Raw genomic sequence first — 9,339 nt, 5'->3', positions numbered from 1 at the left:
TTAAATTATTATCATTTTTAAAAATTCAAATCCACGTTAGTTAACATGTAGTGTAATAAGGACTTCAGGAATGGAATTTAATGATTCATCACTTACATTCCCCCCACCCAACACCCTGCCAGCAGCCCTCAGTTTGTTCTCTGTATTTAAGAGCCTCTTATGGTTTGTCTCCCTCTCTGTTTCGATCTTATTTTTGCTTCCCTTCCCCTTGTTCATCTGTTTTGTTTTCTAATTCTACATGTGAGTGAAATCATAGGATATTTGTCTTTCTCTGACTGACTTATTTCACTTAGCATAATACACTCTAGTTCCATCCATGTTGTTGCAAATGGTAAGATTTCACTATTTTTGATGGCCGAGTAATATTCCATTGTGTATACCACATTTTCTTTACCCATTCATCAGTTGATGAGCATTTGGGCTCTTTGCATAATTTGGCTATTGTTGATAGTGCCGCTATAAACATTAGAGTGCGTATGCTCCTTCAAATCAGCATTTTTGTGTTCTTTGGATAAATACCTTGTCGGGCAATTGCCAGATCATAGGATGGTTCTATTTTTAATTTTTTGAGGAACTTCCATACTGTTTTCTAGAATGGCTGCACCAGTTTGCATTTCCAGCAGCAGTGCAAAAGGGTTCCCCTTTCTCCACATCCTTGCTAACATCTGTTGTTTCCTGAATTGTTAATTTTAGCCATTCCAATTGGTGTGGGGTGGTATCTCATTGTGGTTTTGACACGTATTTCCCCGATGATGAGTGAAGTTGAGCATTTTTTTATGTGTCTGTTAGCCATCTGGATGTCTTCTTTGGAAAAGTGTCTATTCATGTCTTCTGCCCATTTCTTCACTGATTATTTGTTTTTTAAGTGTTGAGTTTGATAAGTTCTTTATAGATTTTGGATACTAACCCTTTATCTCATATGTCATTTGCAAATATCTTTTCCCATTCTATCGGTTGCCTTTTAGTTTTGTTGATTGTTTCCTTTTCTGTGCAGAAGCTTTTTATCTTGATGAGGTCCCAATAGTTCATTTTTGCTTTTGTTTCCCTTGCCTCTGGGGACACATCAAGTAAGAAGTTGCTGCGGCTGAGGTCACAGAGTTGTTGCCTGTTTTCTCCTCTAGGATTTTGATGACCTTACACCCAGGTCTTTCATCCATTTTTAGTTTGTTTTTGGGTATGGTGTAAGAAAGTGGTCCAGGTTCATTCTTCTGCATATCCTGTCCAGTTTTCCCAACACCATTTGCTGAAGAGACTGTCTTTATTTCATTGGATATTATTTCCTGCTTTGTCCAAGATTAGTTGGCCATAACTTTGTGGGTCCATTTCTGGGTTCTCTATTCTGTTCCATTGATCCATGTGTCTGTTTTTGTGCCAGTACCATACTGTCTTGATTGATTACAGCTTTGTAATGCAGCTTGAAGTCCGGTGTTGTGATGTCTCCAGCTTTGGTTTTCTTTTTCAAGATTGTTTTGGCTGTTTGGAGCCTCTTCTGGTTCCATACAAATTTTAGAAGTATTTGTTCCAGCCCTGTAAAGAATGCTAGGGTTATTTTGATAAGAATTGCAGTTTCCTCATCTTTAAAATGGGGCTGCTAACAGGTGTGTATGTGTGTGTGTGTGTGTGCATGTGCGTGCGCGTACATGGGTATGTGTTAAAGACAGAATAGATAACACAAAGTGCCTGGTGGAAGAAGTGACATTTTACGTATAAACTATTGAGATATATATAGTTTATACCTCAATAGTTTAATACAGTATAATCCAGTATAAACCATATTCCATTTAGGTATAAACTGTTGTTGTTGTTATTTCAAATCATCCCATGGTCCTTCCTTCCAGAGTGCCTCTCTAATCAGGTCACTCCCTTGCTCCTCAAAGATTTCCATTACCTGCTGTGGGGGATGATTGCAGTCATGGTCCCAATGTGTTGACTCCTCTCTGTATCTACCCCCTCAGTGGCCCTTCCGTATTGTCTCTGGGCTTGGGCATGTTTGGCTAATGAGGTAATAGAAAGTTTGTGCCCTAGCAGAGGCTCGAAAGGTGCTTTCACCACTGGCTCGCCTTTTAGACTGAGCTGGTCCTCTGGGTTCTAGGAGACCGTGCAGAGCAGAGGCCCCAGTCTGTCCTCACTGAGACCCCTCTGCCCACAGCTTGCCGACTGCGCAGATGCGAGAGTGAGCCTGTTCTAGACGATTGGCCCCAGCCAGGTGCCAGCTGACTGCACAGATCAGCCCAGCCAGTTCAGACCAGAACTGTCCAGCTGATCTACAGAACTGTAAGGAAGAGCACGTGCCTGTTGTTGCAAGCTGCTACATTTCAGGGTGGTTTATTGCAAAGCAAAAGCTAACTGACACACTCAGGCAATCAGCAGCAAAGGCTCTCGCGATGATTCAGTACAGCTTTCCATGCCATTCCCATAGCTCCTAACTCCGAGGCCTCAGTCAGAGGTGAGCACTTGGGTGTTCCCAGGAATGCTTTCTGCCTCCTGGCTTCTAAACCTGTGCTCAAACTGAACCCCACTCTGGGAATGGTCTTCCCTTCCCTATTCCACGCATGCACGCCCTTCTTGACCTTCTGTGCCTGCTGGAATTCAGCTCATCCTTTGAGACTTCTTCAAGGGGCATATTTTCCTGTGGTTGGTGGGCAAATTGGGAGCAGTCTGCCCTAGAAACTCTTCACTTGGTATTGCTGAACCCCCAGTTCTCCATTGTAACAGAGCCATCATTCCCAAGGTGGGAACTATATTCTTGAAGGTCCAGGAGCACTACTTTGAGAGAGGGGTCCCCTTTTTAAATTTCTTCCAATCATTTTGAATTAGCCAAGGCACTACCGTGTCTTTCCTCTCTCCCTAGCACTTGCTAGCCTCCTTTTATAACAAAGAGATCAGCCGCAGGAACAAGCCTTTGGCAGGCAAAATAATGCTGTCATTTCACTCATTTCATTATATGTAACAGGTTTTTCAGCTTTATTGGAATATAACTGACTTACCATACTTATTTTTCAGGTTACTTTCTATCTATAGCAAATTATACTACTTTCCCTATGTAGTAAGGATACAAAGTTTTCTTTTAAAAGAAACATTTTTAAGTTAAAGCATGAGTCAATTTCAAGGGGAAAAAAAGTAAATAATAGTATAGTGTGCTGGCAAACTATCTCTCCAAGAAAAAAAGTCCTCGTTTAGAGTGTGAGCTAATTTCCATGGTATAAACTCTCTCGTGCAATTTCCAATAACCAAGGTGGCACCACTGAGTGCAGAGCTGGGAAGGGTGTGCAGAATGAGCTTTCTGAGTCTGTACAGCCGACTCAAGTTCACTACCAGGTGAGTGGGCTCGGGTAAAGCAAATACCAGTAATGGCTGAAGCTTGAGAAACACTTTATTAAAGTCACTTTTTGGGGGCACCTGGGTGGCTCAGTCGGTTAAGCATCAGACTTCGGCTCAGGGCATGATCTCCCTGCTTGTGAGTTTGAGCCCCGCATCGGGCTTTGTGCTGACAGCTGAGAGCCTGGAGCCTACTTCCGATTCTGTGTCTCCTTCTCTCTCTGCCTCTCCCCCGCTCATACTCTGTGTGTGTGTGTGTGTGTCTCTCTCTCTCAAAAATAAATAAACATTAAATAAAATAAAGTCACTTGTCGTAACAAAGTGCTTGTGTCTTGAGGGTAGTTAACTGCTTCCTGCTTATGCTTGCAAACTTTGCAGTGCTGGAGGCAGTCGCCGTACATGGTGGGAACCTCCGACCAGGCTGAAAATTCTGGAAGAGGGGCTGGGTGAGCTGCTCCTCTGCTTAGGATGGCAGTGATGTGGAGTGACCCCGAGTTCCCTCCGGTTGCTAACTTGGCTCCAGGCAGGGGCGTGGCCCACCGTGGAGGACTCAGGGAGGCACAGGATGGTGAGTGGGCTCTGGCTTACACACTTAATGGGACTTCAGGTTTTGTTTCTACCCCAATGTACTTTTCCCTCCAGGGTGTACAGTAAGGACAAAGATGGGGAGAACGGGATGGAGAAGGAGAGATTTAAGGCCTTGTGTTTGTTTTCTAGGGCTGCTGTAACAGAACACCACAATCGTCTCAGTTCTGGAGGCTGGAGGTGTGAAATCCACATGTTGGCTGGCTGGTTCTTGCTGAGGGCTGAGGGGAGCTGTGTTCCAGGCTTCAATCCTTGGCCTGTAGATGCCTCTCCCTATGTCTCTTCACATTGTCTTCCCTTTATGCATATTTGTTTGTGTCCAAATTTCCCCTTTTTATAAGGACACTAGTCCTACTGGATTAAGACTCATCCTACTGACATCATTTGAATTTGATTACCTCTGTAAAGACCTTATCTTGAAATAAGGTCATAGCCTGGGGTACTGGGGGTTAGGACTCCAAGGGTTCTAAGTCAACCCACAATAGGTCTTGACATTGATTTTAGTAATTTCTTGATGGGAAGCGGTCCCCTGTTAGGGCTCTTAGTCATTGGAGTTGAGCTGCTAGCTTTGGCCACAGGACAGTGTCCCTTCCACAGGTACGCTGAGAATGTATCCTGCTGATCGAGGGGCAGGAAATAGCCAGATAAGGATTTGTCATTGCACAAGAGGTTTCCTATCTGGCGGCCAGCTGCAGGGCTTTCAGGAAAGTCACTGGGGCCATGTTCAAGTTCTGGAAAACACCTAAGCCTCTCTCTGTCTATAGGTGAAGGTGAAGGCTTCTATCTGAGTGACCACACTTGGACCAGGCCTCTATGGGACCGAGGCCTCCAAAGATGCTCTGCTTGGGAGCAGGAGCCTGTTTGGGGCCAGTGGGGCTTCTTAACTGAGTTCAGTGGGGCTTTCCCTTGCCCAGCCCTGTCTTCCTGACCCTCTCATTTGTTATACCAAAACTGAAGGTGGCAATGGATATCCTGTGAGTGAGAGAGAACATTTTGCCAATTAACTGTGTTGAATGAGATCAGTAAACATCACAATTGACAATCTTAGCACCATTGATTAATATCGACTGAGCACCTACTGTGTGCTGGGCATCATGGGAATATTGATTAAGCACTGCAAAAACTAGATTGCAAAACTAGCCTTGATTCTCTACCTGCCCCTGTAACCATGGTCCTTGCAATGTGACATTGCTGCTCCTGCCATCAGAAGATGGAGTCTATTTTCCCACCCTTGAACCTGGGTTGGATTTGTCACTTGGATTGGTCAATATGACTATGGAAGTGGTGTTTATGCCAGTTTTGAGCCTAGATAGACCTTCAGAGATCTTGCATGATTTGACCCTTGCTCTTGGACCCACGTGGCTCTGTGTTAACTAGCGTGAGCTTGCTTGCTGGTGGATGAGAGACCTGTGGCCCAGTTACCTCAGTTGAGAGCTAGCCATCTCCCCAGAAGCAGAGGCCTCTGGCTGCCCAGGTACTCAGCCCAAATGCCTGATGGAATCCAGCTGAGACCAGAAGAATTGCCCAGCTGAGCCCAGCCTAAAATGCTGACCTGTAAAATCATGAACTAAATAAATATTTATTGTTTTAAGACCCTTCTACATTTTGCAGTGTTTTATTATACAGGAAAACAAAGTGCTGACTGATAAAAGCACTTACTGTGTGCTGAGCTCTGGCCAATTAGAAATCAGGCAGAATCTTGGGAGAAAAGAGCGGTGTGGAGATGGCAGAGTAATGGGCACAGTGCAGTAAGTGCTCTGGAGAAGCAAACACACTAGCAGCAGAAGACGTGGTGTTCAAGTCTTGCCCAAGTAGAGTTGGAGGGTCCAGGATGAAATACCTGGGAGATAGGACTGAATATAAGGCATAAATGGGGGATGCCTCTGGCTGGGGCCATCAGCCAGTGGCATTGACTGAGACCTTACTATGTGCACAGAAGCACTGGACTGGCAATCTCAGACCTTTGTATGGCATGGCAGGGAAGAGTAGACATCCATGTGTGGAAACTGGCCAAAGATATCAAGCTGGTGTTTTTTCTTTATTATAAAGTAAGTTTGACACCCAACGTGGGACTTGAACTCATGACCCCAGGATTAAGAGTTGCATGCTGTACCAACCAAGCCAGCCAAGTGTCCCTGTAAGGTGGTTTAAAGTGAAACAAATTGCAGGGTCTGCTTTGTGCAGAGTAGTAAGGATCTTGGCTTGGACAGAACAGGACTTGATCCATTTATTATTTATGTCTTGTAGCTGGTATGTATGTAGCAGGGATAGAGTGATAATGAGGTTGGAGAAAGACTTCCATTGACAGACTTCCTGGGAAGGAGTCAGAAAATATGGCCATTCAGGCATCCACCTGAGTGGTAACCCCTTGAAGGCAGGTCCGTTTCTGATTGATTTTGGCATACCCTGAGACACAGGATCCTGCATATAGAAGGCATTCAGGTTGAAAGACTTTCTTTGGAAGCATTTCCCATCCCCTGCCCCTTATTCCTACTCATCATTGTATTAGTTTCCAAGGGCTGTTGTAAAAAATTGCCACAAACTGTGTAACTTAAAAGAAATGTATTTTCCCATAGTTCTGGAGGCTGGACGTCCAAAATCAAGGTGTCTGCAGAGTTAGTTCCTTTCTTGCTTCTTCCTAGCTTTGGGTCCTTGCCCACACAGTCCTTGGGGTTCCTTGGCTTGTAGACACATCACTCCCATCTCTGCCTGTCTTCACATGGCCTTCACCCTGCCTCATTTTCTGAGGGACTGGGGGTTAAGACTTCAAGATACCTCTTTTTGGGGAGACAATTCAAGCAGTAACATCCATCATGGCTCAGGGGAATGTGTGTTCCTTATCTGATGGCTCCAGTCCTCAGAGGCTGAATTAAATGTTCTTTCTTCAGACTCCTATATATTTAATACACACTTTTAGAGCATTTGACATGTTGAGCATTGTCATGAGTTGAGTCAGGGGCCTCACCTCTTTTGTCATCTACACAGTGCCTTGTAAAAGGTACATGGTGAATCCTCCATAAAGACCTGTGAAGCAGCCACCTTTCCCTGAGCTGTCATGCTCAGCATTGCACGGAACATTTCATGTGTTAATCCTCACAATGACTCCTGTAAAGTATTTATGTATTTTAATTCCTATTGCATAGAGAAGAATGCTTGGATTTAGAGAAGTGAGATAACTTAGGGCACCCGGAATTGTCTCTAAAAACCCGAATGGGTAGCTGAAGTCTTCACATGGAAAGTTTTCTATCCCCCATCTTCACGTTTCTCAAAGTATCCCTGATCTGGCTAATTCACGTCTATTCTTTCGAGAAGACTCTGGAGTCCTATTTATTGGTTCCGGGGTCTGTGCAGCACGTTCCCATCTACAACCCTGCTCCTTGTTTTCCCTCCAAAGGCCACACACAAAGCGGACCCACCCTGCGGACGAGAGCGCGCGGGCCGCTTTTCCGCGCGCACAGCTCCTGGGCGCAGCGTAAGGACCGGCTCACTGATTGGCTCCCCGCCGCCCGGGCCCGCGGCCTGCTCCCGCCCCGCCATCTATCCTCGCGCGGCGATTGGCCGAGCCGCTGTGCGCGCAGAGCCCGCGGCCCCGTGCTCCGCGCCCCGCCCGCTCCAGCGCGCCGCTGTTTCATGGGGCGCCGGCGGCGGCCGAGGAAGCGTGACTGCGCTGCGCAGGACGCTAGGAGGCATTGTCGCTGTAAGTGGAGTAGAAAGCGGCCCAGAACGGGTCCCCACGCTTCGTGCCCCGCAAAGTAAATGCAGTCTGAGGCTGAGCGCTGGAGGGCTGGGGGCGAGAGGGAGAGAAGTGCCCCTGTTCCTGCAACGTCCTCTCCCCTCCCCCAGGTCACCGGGTGGAAAGAGTAGCGGTGCATCAGCTGCGGCCTCCGCAGTGCCAAGGGGCCCGGCGCCGCGCCGGCTCCTGTTTGCAGACTGCTGCGCGACCCCGGCTGGCTTGAGGGAGTGGGCGCAGCGGTGGCAGGGAAACAGGGAGCCCAGGGAAGCGGTGCCGGGCCTTCGTCCCCACGGGAGGCGCCCTTGCCGGTAGAACTGTTGTGTGTTTCGTTCCTGAAGCAGCGTTTTCGGGCTTGCTTCGGTTCGGGGGACCTGCAGACGCCTGCGCCGGAGCATGCCACCTGGCGGCCGGGCAGCGCGGAGAGTCCTCGGCCCCCGGCTAGCACCAGCGTTCCCTCTCTGCCTGCTCTATTGTCCCAGTCCCCGCCTGCCGCGCGAGGTGAGGGCCGGCGACAAGGAGCCATTGGCTGCGGGCGCCGGGGGGGTGGGGTAGACGGGTGAGGCGGGTCCCTCGCGCGAGGCGCGGGGACCCTGGCCAGGCCCCAGCGTACGCTCCTTGGAGACGCTGCTGCGGGATGCCCTGGTGCCCGGAGCAGAGCGCGCACGGTGCCGCGAACCCCAAGGCTAGCTACCAGGCGCCGGTCCGTCCCGCTCACGCCCCAGCGGACTGCTTTCCCTTAGGTGGGAAAGTGGATCAACTCTGTCCAGGTCTCGAGGGCTTTGGGGGCTACTTGGACACCATCCAGCCCTCAGCCTCTCACCTTCCCACCTGCTCCCCGGCTTGGCGTGACCAGAAGGACCCGCAGGAGCCCGCGGTGGGGGAGCTCGCACACATGGCCCAGGAGGCTCGAGTTGCCCTTTGGCGCGGCTGCCAGGCTCTAAAGTTCCCAAGTGAGCACACCAGTAACTAAATATAGGAGCAGCTGGTACGGACGGGGTGTCGCAGCCGCTCCTTTGCGCGGATCTCAGGGCTCCAGATAAGGTAGTATTCTCAGGGGTGACGACAGGAGCCCCAGCAGGGGACTGCAGTCAGGGTGGAAGCAAAAATCCCCCCTCCTCCAGCCTTGCCTCCGGTTGAAACTAGGTTCTAGATCCAGGAGGGCCTGTTGCCGGCTCTCACAAAGGAAGACACCTTTTCTGGCTTTCCGTTTATTATATCCTAACTTACTAGCTGTACTGGTTCCATCACCGATTCGTAATGCATCCCTGTGGGAAATGCTGAAGGTCTGCAAAGACCTTTCTAGAAAGTTATATCTCCTTTACTTTTCAAAACCCAGCCAGGGAGGTGGTATTTCCGTTTTACAAACTCGGCTGTTCACAAACCTGGGTAACTTTCCAAACTCTGGTCTTAGGCTGCTGTCCTCCAAAAACTTTCCCTAGCTCACTGTAGAGAAAGAGTTCTAGGAGGTCCTACAGCCCCCTCCCCCATTATCAGGGGGTGCAGATTGGCTGCCTGTCTCCCTCTTTGTCTCATCTCTTTGGGTTCCCCTGCTCAGACCATGTCTCTCTCCCCTTTGTGCAGAGGGCCCACATGCTCCTTGAGTCTGGCGTCAGGACCCTGCTAGCATCTGGCTTACTCTTCCTGTGGCCACTAAGTTTCTCCTAGGCCGGGGAGGCTCATTCTGGCCCACGCCCTGTCTCTGT

The 9,339-nt window shown here is 48.8% G+C and overlaps 1 protein-coding gene and 1 long non-coding RNA gene across 4 annotated transcripts in view; both read left to right on the top strand.

The window, feature by feature from the left end:
- Positions 1 to 5,504, top strand: part of LOC115285497 — a 21,704-nt gene extending 16,200 nt beyond the window's left edge. The window contains exons 2-3 of the long non-coding RNA XR_003905547.1: positions 3,697 to 3,886; positions 4,036 to 5,504. This is a non-coding gene — a long non-coding RNA (uncharacterized LOC115285497). The remainder of the gene's footprint in view (positions 1 to 3,696; positions 3,887 to 4,035) is intronic.
- Positions 5,505 to 7,513: 2,009 nt separating this feature from the next.
- LRRC20 (leucine rich repeat containing 20) overlaps positions 7,514 to 9,339 on the top strand; it is an 89,403-nt gene continuing 87,577 nt past the window's right edge. For all 3 annotated transcript variants that reach the window (XM_029931820.1, XM_029931821.1, XM_029931822.1), the window contains exon 1: positions 7,514 to 7,600. The gene's annotated coding sequence lies outside the window, so the exon portion shown is untranslated. The remainder of the gene's footprint in view (positions 7,601 to 9,339) is intronic.

The sequence above is a fragment of the Suricata suricatta genome, chromosome 2 (genome assembly GCF_006229205.1).
Source record: "Suricata suricatta isolate VVHF042 chromosome 2, meerkat_22Aug2017_6uvM2_HiC, whole genome shotgun sequence".
NCBI classification, from domain to species: domain Eukaryota; kingdom Metazoa; phylum Chordata; class Mammalia; order Carnivora; family Herpestidae; genus Suricata; species Suricata suricatta.
The sequence above is the reverse complement of the archived record's forward strand: the minus strand, read 5'-3'. Positions and strand labels throughout refer to the sequence as shown.